The following is a 5419-nucleotide window of genomic DNA, read 5'->3' as shown; positions in this document are numbered from 1 at the left end:
GTACGGAGACACAAAAGACCCCAAATAGCCAAAGCAGTCTTGAGGGAAAAAAATCGAGCAGGAGGAATCAGACTCCCTGACTTCAGACTATACTACAAAGCTACAGTAATCAAGACAATATGGTACTAGCAAAAAAACAGACATATATATCAGTGGAACAGAATAGAAAGCCCAGAGATAAACCCATGCACCTATGGTCAACTAATCTATGACAAAGGAGGCAAGGATATACAATGGAGAAAAGACAGTCTCTTCAATACGTGGTGCTAGGAAAACTGGACAGCTGCATGTAAAAGAATGAAATTAGAACACTCCCTAACACCATATACAAAAATAAACTAAAAATGGATTAGAGACCTACATGTAAGACTGGACACTCTAAAACTCTTAGAGGAAAACATAGGAAGAACTCTCTTTGACATAAATCACAGCAAGATCTTTTTTGAACCACCTCCTAGAGTAACAGATATAAAAACAAAAATAAACAGGACATAATGAAACTTCAAAGCTTTTGCAAAGCAAAGGAAACTACAAATAAGATGAAAAGACAACCCTCAGAATGGGAGAAAATATTTGCAAACGAATCAACAGACAAAGGATTAATCTGAAAAATATATAAACAGCTCATGCAGCTCAATATTAAAAAAACAAACAACCCAATCAAGAAATGGGGAGAAGACCTAAATAGACATTTCTCCAAAGAAGACATACAGATGGGCAAGAAGCACATGAAAAGCTGCTCAACATCACTAATTATTAAGAAATGCAAATCCAAAGTACAATGAGGTATCACCTCACACCGGTTAGAATGGGCATCATAAGAAAATCTACAAACAACAAATGCTGGAGAGGGTGTGGAGAAAAGGGAACCCTCCTGCACTGTTGGTGGGAATGTAAATTGGTATAGCCACTATGGAGAACAGTATGGACATTCCTTAAAAAACTAAAATAGAATTACCGCATGACCCAGCCACCCCACTCCTGGGCATATACCCAGAGAAAACCATAATTCAAAAAGACACATGCACCCCAATGTTCACTGCAGCACTATTTACAATAGCCAGGTCATGGAAACAACCTAAATGCCCACTAACAGACGAATGGATAAAGATGTGGTACATATATATACAATGGAATATTACTCAGCCATAAAAAGGAATGAAAGTGGGTCATTTGTAGAGACGTGGATGGATCTAGAGACTGTCATACAAAGTAAGTCCAAAAGAGAAAAACAAATATCGTATATTAACGCATATATGTGGAACCTAATAAAATGGTACAGATAAACTGGTTTGCAGGGCAGAAACAGAGACACAGATGTAGAGAACAAACATATGGACAGCAAGGGGGGAAAGTGGTGGGGGGGTAGTTGTGGTGGAATGAATTGGGAGATTGTGATTGACATATATACACTAATATGTATAAAATAGATAACTAATAAGAACCTGCTGTATAAAAAATAAAATAAAATTCAAAAACTCAAAAAATAAAAAAAAGAATTTTAAGAATTCAGAAATGAGGCTGAAAGAATTCAAGAGTTAATTAGAAATTTTAAAAAGCCATTTTAGATAGGAACACAAATAAACATAATACCATGAAAGAAACAGAAAGTAAAAAGGAGAAATCTTTTATAAAACAAAAAAGAAATGATTCAGGAGATTTTTTAAAAAGGATTTGAGAGAAAATTACAAATAATGAAGACAAGCAAAAGAGATACAACATACGGATAATAGGAATACCTAAAGACTAAACTGAAATAGGAGAAAAAAAAATAGTAAAACTAAAATTAAATAAAGAACTTTCCTAAACTAAAATTAAATAACTTTCCTGATATATGTATTTTTATATCCTTCCATATATTTATATATATAATTGAAACTGTATACTCAAAGGACACAAATCATTGTAGATACCTGAGAATATCAATTCAGAGGAAATGCCAAAATATACTCAAATAAAATGACTAGATTTTAAGGCAGAAGATTCTTTGGCATCTAGGCAAAAAGAGCTATAATTTAAAAAGAAATATAAATTAGATTATCATCACACTTGGGTAGCAACACATTATGCCAAAAATAACATAGTTAAGATACTCAAGGGCAACAATGAGCCATGGATTTTATATCCAGTAAAGCTAATCTTCAAGTATAAAAAGGCACAGAAAAGCTAATAAACATATAAGAAAAACACAGGGAATATTGTTTTTCATGATCCTTTCCTAATAGAAAATAACTTTCTGACAATCAAAATGACAAGAGGCACATGGAAAGGACTGGTGATAAGCATTAAATATGCACCTACTTACAGGATTAAATGCGGATTAAAGGGAGAAAGGTTAAATTATATAATAGCTATATGGTCTACATAGAGTAAAACCATTTCTTTAAATGGGGAGAGGAACAGGGTGAGCATTTGTAAAAAATTTTTAACACTGTTTCCAGTAATCAAAATTGACAGTAGAAGAATTATTATTGAGGCAATCATATGCTCTGTAGTGGATTTACAAAAGACTAACATGGTGCTTATCAGAGGGATTTTCAAAAGAAATGGAAAATAATCCATTTTTCTCATATATCTTTACCATAAAAAAATTTTAGGTGTGTCAAAATATAGTTGATTTTTATATGTTTACATGAGAAAATGTCCAAGATAATGGTTTTTATTATGGTGATGGGAGAAGTAGTTTAAAGCAGTATAATATGATCTCATTGATCTGTATGTGCACACACACACATGATTATAGCTTTTGGATGAAATTAAATGCATCAAAATTTTATTTTCATCATATTTTGTCCTTTTGACATCACAGGCAGCCATAAGCAACAATAATATGTATTTCTACCTGTGCCTGGTAGTGAAACTGAGTTTATGATAAACAAGAGGCCTGGAATCTGTTCAGTTATTTGCCCAGTTTCACTGGACACTAGCCATGCCCATTCCTATACACTTCATTGTAACTGCTTTTGCACTGAGTACTTGCAACAGGGAACATATGGGCAACAAAGCTGAATCTATTTACTATTTGACCTTTTACAGACAAGGTTTGCCCACTTATCTGTTATAGTATTCTTGATTCCTTATTTATTTATTTTTTTTGTGGTATGCGGGCCTCCCTCTGTTGTGGCCTCTCCCGTTGCGGAGCACAGGCTCCGGACGCGCAGGCTCAGTGGCCATGGCTCACGGGCCCAGCCGCTCCGCGGCATGTGGGATCTTCCCAGACCGGGGCGCGAACCCAGTTCCCCTGCATCGGCAGGCGGACGCGCAACCACTGCGCCACCAGGGAAGCCCCCTTGATTCCTTAAAAGATTTTTTAAAAAAGGAAAAAAATTCCTGAAGGTTGACTGTTGATTCATTTCCAGAAATATTACTGCACAATATGAATAACCTCTCCTCCAAAGATTCTTCTGTTTCCTTCAAATATGCCCAATTCTCTACTTAAAGATTCTCCCCACTGCCTTTTTTTCTCCTGTTTTTCAGGCCTAATTTCTACAACCAACTAACTTAATTCTAACTTTTCTCACCTTATACAGTTTTACTCCTACAGTTTTTGTAGTTTGACTCCTCTCCCCTTCTTCTTCCAATCTACCCTCAACATTCTATGGAAACTGTTCTAGTCATGTGTTTTCACAGTGAACACGGGGATCAAAAATTTTTTAAATGGATGGAACCAATTTTTTCAAATGGTTCCTCGGCAATCATTTGTTCAACTTCCTTTCTACAAATGAATTCAGAAGGCCTGGAATCCTATGTGTCACTCCACTACCTGCCAACTAGACCTTATGTAGGACTTCTCTGTGGACTTGGTCAGAGAGATCAGGATCTTATCAACTCTGATAACACTTTAATTCTATGAGGTCCCACGAGATCTGAAAGGCCTGTTCAAAATCAGTTAGCGGTAAGCCCAAACTAGTTCAGAAGTCACAAGACCCCTACAGTTTTTCCACTGTACCTTGGTAATTCTCAAAAATTTAAATGTCTACGACTGTAGACTGGTTCTTTTTTACCTCTGTGTCCTTCATCAGCCCATTGGTTACTCGCTCTTGTGGCTCTGTTTCCAAAATTATAGCTTTCATTTCTAATTCTTATTCCACTTTCCTATTTCCAGCTTCTTAAAGGACACCTCCAACTGCCCTTCTCCAAACTGTCATTTTCTCCACAAAACTGACCTCACCACCAATGTTCTAAACTTAAAAAAAAAAAAAAAAAAAAAAAACAGAAAAAAAAAAAAAAAAAGCCAAAATTTTGGCTCCTTCCTTACCAAGGTTACTACTTTTTATTAATTTTATTACATATATATGTAGTTTATGTGGTAGAATTATGGGTTCTGAATTTCAGATATTATATTCCATAAGTATTTCTAATATTTAAAATTAAATTTTACATATAAGTGGAAAGAGCATTATATGATGAGTCCAGAGACCTGTGTTCAAGATGTACCTCTTTGGGACATTTCACTAGACCTTTCTGAGACTCAGTTTATTCCATGTGGTTATTACCCCCTATTTCACAGAGAATTAAATAAAATAAAGGATTTGAAACATTCGTAATACACTCTATAAATGTACACAACGGCCTTCAACCAGATAAAACAAGCCTAGCTTAGCTTACATGCTTACCTCACTGTAAATGCTTACCTTCTACCCACCATACACTAGCCTGGAGCTACTCAACAGATATGTAAGATTCCCCCTCCCTGGCCCCTTTTCTTAGAATAGCTTTATTGACATGTAAATCACCTACCGTAAATTCACTCTTCAAAATGTACAATTCTATGTTTTTTGTATGTTCAGAGTTGTGCAATCATCATCACAATCACTTGCATAAAATTTTCATCACCCTAAAATGAAATTCCCTACCCTTTAGCCATCATCCCTGAATTCCTCCATCCTAAAAACCACTCATCTTTCTGTCTATTCACCTGTTCTGACCATTTCATATAAACGGAATTATACAATAATGGTCCTTTGTAACTGGCTTCTTCGAGTTAGGGTAACGTTTTCAAGGTTCATCCCTGTCACGGCATGTATCAGTACTTCATTTCTTTTCGCTGTTGAACAATATTCCATTATATGGATATACCACATTTTGCTTATTCATCATTCATCAGTTAATGGGCATGTGGGTTCTTTACACTTTCAGGCTATCATGAGTCATGCTGCTATGAACAACCACGTTTAATAAGTTATTATGTCGGTATTTGTCTCCACTTCTCTTGGGTATATGCCTAGGAGTGGAATTGCTGGGCCATGTGGTAATTCTACATATGTTTACCTTTTGAGAAATACCTTACTTAGTTTACCACAGTTGGCTCCACCAGCCAACATCCACATCCTCATCAACACTTATTATTGCCTGCTTTTGTGATTACAGCCATTCTAGAGGGTGTGACAGGGTATCTCACTGTCATTTTTTTTTTTTT

The 5419-nt window shown here is 35.7% G+C and overlaps 1 protein-coding gene across 7 annotated transcripts in view; it reads right to left on the bottom strand.

Moving 5' to 3' along the window:
• The window catches only part of TJP1 (tight junction protein 1), a 118022-nt gene that overhangs the window by 75493 nt on the left and 37110 nt on the right, over positions 1-5419 (bottom strand). The gene's annotated exons all lie outside the window — the stretch shown is intronic.

The sequence above is a fragment of the Physeter macrocephalus genome, chromosome 11, assembly GCF_002837175.3.
Source record: "Physeter macrocephalus isolate SW-GA chromosome 11, ASM283717v5, whole genome shotgun sequence".
Lineage (NCBI taxonomy): Eukaryota > Metazoa > Chordata > Mammalia > Artiodactyla > Physeteridae > Physeter > Physeter macrocephalus.
Note: the sequence above shows the minus strand (reverse complement) of the source record. Positions and strands in the feature narration are given on the sequence as shown.